We start from the raw sequence: 9,854 nt of genomic DNA, 5'->3' as shown, positions 1-9,854 counted from the left end.
AGCTGCGTGCAGGTACGCAGAGGTGAATAATGCCTGATGGACTTACGGGGCAGCTTGACATCCTCCTTCATGGTACCCTGAGTGGCCCCTGGGGGACCCCTGTCAGTTATGATGGAATCACTGCTGAGGCAGTTGTTTAGCTCAATGCTTCCCTTTTATTTTAATGCTCCCAGTGGGGGCCAAACTTGGCAAACGGTTGTTTGGTGATGGATGGAGGTTGTGTAGCACAAGGCTGGTTGACAAGGTCCTGTTGGAAAAGTGGTGACCGGTTTGGGCAATGAGGCTTTATGCTGCATGTCCGGACAAATACACTGATAAAAAAAAAAATATATATATATATATATTTAAAGTATTGGAGTACGTTTTGCAAGAAAATACAACACAATGTCATGGCAATTCTTACCTATTTTATATTTTGGTGAACTGGTGGCTAGTTTGTGTGAATTAGGATTATCTCATTTGTACATTTTTGTACAATCTGTTTACGCCCCAATGGTTTCTATGTTTAGGGGTGGACCTTCATGCTAACTTTTTTTTTAATTAATCGTACGTTTTTGTACGATTCACATTGTATGAACGAATATGAAATTGTCACTTTGTAACATACACCCTTATGATATAGAATATAAGGTTATATATAGAAGCTTAAAGGGATAGTTCACTTTGAAATTAATTTTTGATATGTTTTAGCTTACCTCAAGGGCATCCAAGATGTAGGTGTCTTTGTTTCCGCAGTAATTTCAATTTTGATATTTTTAGGTCAAACCGTTCTTGTCTGTCAGTCATATAATGCAGGTCGATGGTCACTGTATCAAAACACAAGCACAGAGTCCAAATTAAAACAATTCCCCATCGTCCAAATGAAACAATTCCCCATCGTAAGTACACATTGATGGCCTAAGACACGAAACGAGCGGTTTGTGTGAGAAAATGAACAGTATTTATATCGTTGTTATCTCTTGAAAACAGCACACGTCCAAATGATCTGACGGCGCGGGCGGGTATAGATATATACATAGATGTCGCCTTGGCTACTGCAGTTCATTGGAACGAAACCGTAGCCAAGCGACATCTAGTGTATATATCTATACCCGCCCGCGAGCGGGTATAGATGTATACACTAGATGTCGCCTTTGCTACTGCAGTTCATTGGAACGAAACCGTAGCCAAGGCGACATCTATGTATCTATCTATACCCGCCCGCGCCGTCAGATCATTTGGACGTGTGCTGTGTTACAGGAGGTAAAAACGATATAAATACTGTTCATTTTCTCACACAAACCGCTCGTTTCGTGTCTTAGGCCATCAATGTGTACTTACGATGGGGAATTGTTTAATTTGGACGATGGGGAATTGTTTTAATTTGGACTCTGTGCTTGTGTTTTGATACAGTGACCATCGACCTGCATTATATGACTGACAGACAAGAACGGTTTGACCTAAAAATATCAAAATTGAAACTACTGCGGAAAAAAAGACACCTACATCTTGGATGCCCTTGAGGTAAGCTAAAACATACCAAAATTTATTTTCAAAGTGAACTATCCCTTTAAAGGGTTCTGTCAGGTGCTACATATATAGAACATTTTGGGGTTCCCATCATGGGATCATTTTGGATTTAGTTCTCTAAATCTTTACTTATTTTGATTACATTTGATCAATTAAACAGCTCATAAACATGCTTTATCAATAGAAAATACTGAAATAACCTGTTAAAGATAAAATGATTAAAGGGTTAGTTCACCCAAAAATGAAAATTCTGTCAGTAATTACTCACCCTCATGTTGTTCCAACCCTGTAAGACTTTCGTTCATCTTCGGAACACAAGTTAAGATATTTTTGATGAAATCTGAGAGCTGGCTCACTCCTTCATAGGCTGCTAGGTAATCGATATCTGCCAGCCCAGAAAAGTTATTAAAGACATTGTTAAAATAGGCCAAGTGACTACAGTGGCTCAACCTTAAGTTTATCAAGCGACGAGAATACAAAAATACAACACAAAAATAACGAATTTATTCAACTATTAATTTTCTTCTGTGTGGGCCAAGACGCATGCGCGAGAACTGAGATGATGTCTCTATATAGATCTTTTGGGGGGTTCTATATAGAAACCCATTGTTTTCCCATGAGATCAGGTTGGAAAATACTTTGTTTTTCTACTTCAATTTCACGTTTAATTCAATGTGTTACTTGCCTTTTCTTTGTAATTATTTGTGAAATTTACTAGCAATTTCTGAGTGAAAACTGTTTCTACTACAAACTTGTTTCAATGTAGTCGATAATCTCGCCGTCCTGCCAAAACATGTTCAAAAACCCACATAAGAGCCAGGTGAGAAGGGGTCTTAACTTTAGCAGACAGTTGCCTGGCAACTTAATCATTAGACTGTCTTCAAAGCTTTCATCAGGAGTCTGGAATTATGTATTGTTAAACACAGTTGTCAAGCGATACAGGATGCTTTTTGATTTGTGTGTCCTCAGAAGCCTCTATATCCTTTTTATGGACGCAATAATAGCAGATGATCGCACTTCGCTTCAGGCTGGCAAATATTTGATTGCTTTTTGGCAATGTTTTCTGGCTAATGAACACAGCAAATAAGATTGTCTCAGGATTAAGGTTTTGGTCCACATCTAAACTTGATAACGGATTTAATCTCCTTGTGTTCAATGAACACTGTGCATTATCCAAACGTAAATGTTATTGCCACTCATTTTGAACTTCTCACAGACACAGTATGTCATCCATGGAATTTAATACTCTGCTTTCATGTAGGCAATTGCATATAATATTTGCACAGTCGTTCGTTCTTTTTTTCCCTCCTTTCTTGGCTCTCTATTACAAGTAGGGCATTATATCCAAGTCATTATACTTTCCGATACTAAAAAACTGGCTTTTTCCCAAAAAAGCATTGCACCCTAGCGAGTACAATTAAATCTTTTAATCTGAATAGCTGTAAATAACTCTCTGATTTCCCTTTTCACTGTGCTGAAATTTATTGGAATATTTTAATGTGGTATTTTAACAAAACATCCATTGTAGTCTAATGCAAGTGAAAAAAGATGCATTCATAGTGAAAAAATAAAGTCCACATGCAGCTAAAACGAGAACGAGAGGAACGGAATTGCTGAAATCAGTTTTTTTTTTTTTTTTACTGATTGACAGCCAATCAGTATCCACCTTACTTAACTGCAATTGATATTCCTAATAGCCAATTCGCCATTTTTTTTTTATTACCGAGAACAATGTAAGTTGAGAAAGGCTTCATCCGAAATTGCATACTTATAGGCTACTATATGCGAAAAACAGTACGTGACAAAAGAAGTAGGCTTATGTCCGAATTCAGTGTACCCCTACTCATAAAAGAGTTGCAAAAAGTACCAGGATGACCTACTTCCGGCGAGATTCTGAAGTGTGTGCATATGATGGACACTTTTCTGTCCCATGAGGCCATGGGAGAGGAATTGAAAGCTAGCAGTGAAGCGAGACAACTGACGCTGATAGGTCACGTGAAGATGAGAGCATGTCCAATGTAGTAGCCAGGCTAAGTCCAGGTTACATTCATAATTACATACTTTTTCAGCGGTCGTGAAATAATTACTTACTCAAAATAATTAAGGCTACCTACTCAAGAGAGTATTTGATTTAGGATGTGATTTTATAGTATTTTCTTCCTCATGGTAACAGTATCTGAGTGAAATGGCTTGAACAAGTAAAAAAAAAAAAAAAAAAAATGGATGTAGGCTTTGCTTATTCTTTTGTATGTTCCTGTTCTCTGCAATAATAATACAGGAAACATTTTTTTTTTTTTTTTTTTTTATTGCAGGTCGCAACAAATAGAGAAGGAAGGTACATTAATTAAAGATTATGAGGGCACAAAAGTTAGGGTTTAAAAAAATGAAACGAATGGACAAATAATTTATTACAAATAGGCTAATACATTTTTTTGTTTGTTTGTTTGCTTTTTTTTGTCAATTTGTAGGCTATGTCATGGTGACTTTGAGATAATTTGCATGTAGGCTGGCTGTTTATTTATTTGGTGAGGAATCGTGTAATAGGAGGAGTATGATAGACAGGCTAGCCAGTCAACGGTCATTATAACGAAGAAAAAAAAAAAGAACACTCAATTATGAAATTACACTATTTTATGGGCACTAATGTAAAGTGTGACCTCTGGTGGTATCAGAATAAGAACTTTGCAAAGCAGTCCTAAACTTTTCAGGGTGATCAAAAAATGTACATAAAATAAATAGTTATTATTAGGGCTTCCACTCCACTCTCTGTAAATTAAACTGATGTTCTTCTGCAAGAGAACTGTTGCGCAAAATAGAACACCCCCATTATCATCAATGAAGCTGTCCACACGCTCTCTTGCAGCGCAGACAGGTTTGTTGGTTCAGTGGGACGCTCTGGTCTTGTTCGCGTCGCGTCGCGTCGCTTCGCTCGCAGTGTAGACACGTCTCATTCTGTCGCTCTCTAACCGGAGCGCTTCACACAAACTGCCCAGTGAGTTTAGACTCGCGGCTCTGCTACACGTCTTTCCCCGCTCCGCTCTCTGTCGTCTGGGAAAGTAGTGGAAGTCATTTGTTCTCATTGCGTTCGTTTGAGGATCAGTTCATATAGAAAGCTGCGCTCATACGGACTATTCCCCCGTTGCGGACTGTAGAGATATTGGGATTACACGTCACATTTCACAGAACTCACTGACTCTTTGCTTCTTCTCACCTACATGATAAGGAGGAATATTGTGACACTTCTTTTGGTAAGTAACCCATATGCTTTTCTCCATGCGCGACTCAGGTGTTCAAATAACCAACGAAGCGATATGTAAAGCTTATTTGCAGTAGCCTATACAAATACTGTATCTGTCGTTCTCTTGTAATGATTATACAAGAACAAGTGTTTCTTAAGAATTAATTCAGATCAATAGCTATAATATTTCACATGCAAAAAAAATTTAGCCTATATTTATTTTTCTCTCTCACACACATTAATAAGGAAAACATTGTCGAAATCATAACGCATCGGCAATGCTTTCATGTGCGTTTATTGTGGAACTTTTGCTGGTGAAATCATATTTACCGCGTGGTGGTGCTGCCTCAGAGTAGTTTAGTCTGACAGAGATCAAGCTGTTGACGGCAATAAAACATCTCACGTCTTAATTCAGTATCCTGCATAAACTGCATGAATATGATTGTTAGCAGAGACAGTATATATAGGCTATATAGAAAATGACTTTGTCTACACCTTGTTATTGGCAGTTTCTTCAGTGTCTGTTTTTTTTTTTAAAACTTGTGTCTTAATTACTTTTTACTTTATTTTTATGTGTATTTTATTATTATTATTATTATTATTTCTGTCAATATTATTTTCCTCAACTGAGAGGACCTAACTTCTCTACAATAAATATACTTATATAGGCCTATATAAAGATACACTTTTTATATGAACTTAAAGAAGCATATTTTCAATACATAAACAACCAGCATAGAAATAAGCTGTCGATGGTAACTCAGGCTATATATGTGATCTCATGTATGTGTATTATAGCAAAGCTGTTTGCAATTTTGCAACAAAGCATATTTTTTGTAATTCAATATGCAGTTATCATGTATAAGTATACAACTTTGATGATTTATATTCTTAATAGTTTAAGAGAAGAAGCCAATTTTCACTTACTGGTGGATTTTTTTGGTGATTGATTTAAGACAAATGAAGACATTTTCAGAATGATAAAGACTTGTGGCTTTTAAATTGTCATTAATGACTGGCAAAGATTAATGACTGCTACGTTTGATTGTCTCCTGATATTTAAAGGACAATCAATCATGAAACGTCTGTGTTCCAGTTTACCTGATGTCCCACTCTATTTTAACAGCCACATTGAACCATGACTGTTCAAGTTCATTCATTTTACCAATAGTTATATATACTACATAAACCTCTTTATATTTGATTTTCCAGCATTGTGACCTTTGTAGTGCGTCTATCGCTATTATCATCAAACATCTCATTTCATCCAATAGAGAATGTGTCAGGTCATTAGGCATAATAGTATCAACTTTGGACATTCCCTCAAACGGTCAATTATTGTCAAATGTGATCTTTTTTTATCACTCTTTGAGTAAAATGTATCATAAAATGGAAATGATCGTTTAAAGTACTTTGCGCGCAAATGTGTTTGCTTAATGACTCTGAACACGTTCAGCGTTCCTGAAATTAGTGGTTCACGTGGCTTTCCTGTTCCATTGATCTCTCCAGACTGTATCATTATGTATTTTACCCATGCTGAATATATGATGCATTCAAGCGCTGGAAGATGTCCAAGTTCCCTTCAGTGTTTCTTTACTTGTTCAAAGGTTGTTGCACTTTTTTTAAGACTTATCTCTATATAGTGCATGTGTATAGTGTTTCACCACCAGCAGGCTTCTGGAAAAAAACGTGACCCTGGTCCAGATGGTTAAATTACTTCTAGATCATAGCAGTGCAAGTCCTTTGAGTTCATTCACCTGCAAAGGCACGGTCGTTAAGGTCCCGTAGGACAAAGAGGCTCGGGAATGTAAAGCAAAAAAAAAAAGTGCTGAATTCTGACAGAGTATGATAAGGTACCTTTGGGCAATGAGAGCAGTTCGAATTTCAGTGCAGATTCAACACGGAATCTCTGGACGTGTAAAAACAGTCCTAAAAAAAAAGCCTCCGGGTCATTGATTTGACCTAAACTCTAAACTCTTTAGCACTGTTATTGTCCTAAAGCGATAATTTAGTCAACATGAGATCATTGAGTTTATGGTTAACATTGATACAGATTTGCAAATGTCAGCCATTATGCCGTACAGTGTTACATTGAAAGTACCTTTATTATAGAACGCCCTATGGACGCTTTAGTAATATGAAGACTGACTTTATTCCTATTTGTAACCCAAGTTATTAGTCTGCCAGTGCCCTGCATGTGTTACCAAGGCATCCGCAGCTATTGTTAAGTTGTTAGTATGCCGTCACTAGCACCTCCACATCTTGACAACCCTGAGAGACTGTTGTTCCTCTCACCTCCCCTGTTTTTATTAACATAATCAGCAGCAAACACAATACCAAAAGGGATCTTAAAGGGATAGTTCATTCAAAACCTCTGTATGACTTTCATTCATTTGGAATATTGGAAGTATGTTTTTGAAAGAAATATTTTATGCTCACCAAGATGATCATACATCTGATCAAATATACAGTGTCACATGATCCTTAAGAATTCATTCTAATATTAAATAGCAAAAACTGTTTTCAACTTTGATAATAAGAACCATTAATGTATAATGTTTGAGCATTTTAGAATGACGTCTGAAGTGTGACAGACAAGTGAAGACTGGAGTAATGGCTGCTGAGAAATCAACTTTGCCATCACAGTTGTACATTTCAAAATATATAGAAAGCAGTTAAATTGTAATATTATTTCACCATATAACTTTTACTCGATTTTTGAACAAGTAAATGCATCCTTGGTGAGCATAAGATACTTTTTTTTTTTACAAAAGCGTTAAAAATCTGAATTATTCCAAACTTCTGACCAGTAATGTGTGTGTGTGTGTGTGTATATAGGGTTCAAAGTTGTTTTGGACCCCATTGACTTTCATTATTTTGTGCAAAAATAGCTTCCTTTGTGTACCCATTTTTGGGTGAATTGTTTTTTAAAATAAGATAACTCCATTCATCATAGTCCCTCCCACACTTTTCATTTCACTTCCAGCCAGTGAATTTTTCCATTGTTTACAAGCGATTTTGTCCCTCGTCTATATTTAGCTCTCAGCTCGCCACATCTCCATTCAGGGCTGGTGCTTCGGTCCTGATCACAGAACAGTCTTGGCTGTCTTGAGAGAAGAATTCAACTATGGCTGCCACTTTATTACCCTTGTAGAGTAAGTCAGGCTTGAGGAAACAGCTGGTCTGAAGAACAGACAGGTCAGGGCTAATGAGGCGCCAACTTATTCAGTCGGTAAGACGCTGAAGGGTTGCTGTGGATACGTGCAACTCAACCTTGATGGCAGATCAGACAACAATGGAGGAGAGAGTGTAACATGAGGCATAATTGTCTCCTGTAAAAGTTTATTGAGGTTGCCCCAGCTACTGAAGTAGATTAGATAACTATGTTGTATGAAAACATGAGCTCTTATGTCAAGACAGGGCGAGATGAGGTTGGTCTGGTGTGGTTGCAATTCTTTGTAATTATCACTGATTGTATTTTGACTGTGATTCATATTCTTGCTCTTGATGTTGGTGATTATTCTAATTGCTGTTGTCTGGTTTCCACACACATTATTTGCTGTCTCCTTCAGGCTATAGAGGGAATTCATTATTCGTAATTATTTCAATTCCTTTTTTAGAAATGGGCAATTGAGAATAAGATGTGATCAAGATATGGGTATTATTGTAAAATCACCATGAAATCAAAATGAACAATATTTTTTTTATGGAATATTGCGGTATTTATTGTGATGCATGCACAGCATTATTAATCTTTTACCAAAATAACTTCCCCCCCTCCCTCCTGCAATGACATCTCTTCTCAAGGCAAGGTTTTTCTCAAAAGTTATGAACAAACATTCTTGTTTGTTGATTCAAAGCTATCTGGTCTTTAATAACGTTCTCAAAACGTTAGCACAAAAACGTTATTTATACTTCGTTCATTGGAAGTTTTGTTTCTGAAACGGGACATTCATCTAATGGTTTTTAAATGTTACTTCTTTCAGAATGTTCAGAGAGAATTCCCGTGATGTTTGATGAATGATAAAATGGAATATTCTCTTAATGTTAACATAACCAAGACATTTTTTTTAATAATATTTAAAAAATTGGACATTTAAATGTTCAGAAATAACTTATGAAACGTTGGTACACTGTAAAAGTTGCTGCCTTACATTTTTAAGTACAATCAACTTGGATGTTTAAGTCATTTCAACTTAAATTACATTAAACTGACAAAAAAAAGAAGTTACTGTATAAAACTCAACTCATATTCTCAAGTTGAAAATAGCTTAACTTATTTTGATGAGTTAAAGCAATGTAAAAACATATGTTGTCATAACGTATTGATCATATACATTTTTTACAGTGTAAAACATTCCTAGAACATATTTTTGTCAGCTAGGAATAGGGAAGAAAAGGCTATCGCAACTTCAGTTTCATGCAGACTTATAAATAAGTCTATATACCTATAAATTATAGCAGCTTTAAAATTTGATTCAGAGTTGTTCATAATAGGGGCCTGAAGTCTAAAACAAGTAGAGATTTGTGCTGCATTTTTATTTTATTTTTGTGAACGTATGAGACTCTTTTATCACACTAGAATAGTTGATTCGATCTGCAGCGCTGCCAGATTGGAGCAGGACTAGAGTAATATGCACTGCTTTGAACTTCCTCTGTTCTGCAGGTGGATGCCAATGCTTTCAGGATGATTTTTGAGTTTTACAAAGAAAGAAAGCTGATTTGAATGCAGTTTTGAGTGAAAGAGAGAGCTCTCTGCTTTGATGGAAACAGATATGCCCACATATCAGTGCAGATTAGCGCCATCTCTCCACATCGGCTGATATGTTTACGTAGTCCTAAAACCACAAAACCTCATTACCCTTCTTTCACTGTCATTTTAAACCGCAGTCCTTATATTTAGCCCTGACTCACTGAATGTAAAACTTCACATTGACAAATCCCCTCGGTCTCTGTGTTTCCGTTCTGTGCTTGTATGAAAGACTTTTGTGCATTTAAATGAGGACAGCGCTTCAGCAGCTCTAATAGAGGTCCAGTTTATAATCCCGCCAGACCTCGGGTGTTATTTTTAGGAAAGACGTGGAGAGCATCCTGTTTATGTTTGAAA

At 36.6% G+C, this 9,854-nt stretch overlaps 1 protein-coding gene across 1 annotated transcript in view; it reads left to right on the top strand.

The window, feature by feature from the left end:
- The first annotated feature begins 4,396 nt into the window (after positions 1-4,396).
- The window catches only part of sema5a (sema domain, seven thrombospondin repeats (type 1 and type 1-like), transmembrane domain (TM) and short cytoplasmic domain, (semaphorin) 5A), a 133,435-nt gene continuing 127,977 nt past the window's right edge, over positions 4,397-9,854 (top strand). The window contains exon 1 of the mRNA XM_084398967.1: positions 4,397-4,757. The gene's annotated coding sequence lies outside the window, so the exon portion shown is untranslated. The remainder of the gene's footprint in view (positions 4,758-9,854) is intronic.

This window comes from Rutilus rutilus (assembly GCF_951802725.1).
Source record: "Rutilus rutilus genome assembly, chromosome: 24".
In the NCBI taxonomy this organism is placed as follows: domain Eukaryota; kingdom Metazoa; phylum Chordata; class Actinopteri; order Cypriniformes; family Leuciscidae; genus Rutilus; species Rutilus rutilus.
This window is presented reverse-complemented; position numbering and strand designations above follow the sequence as displayed.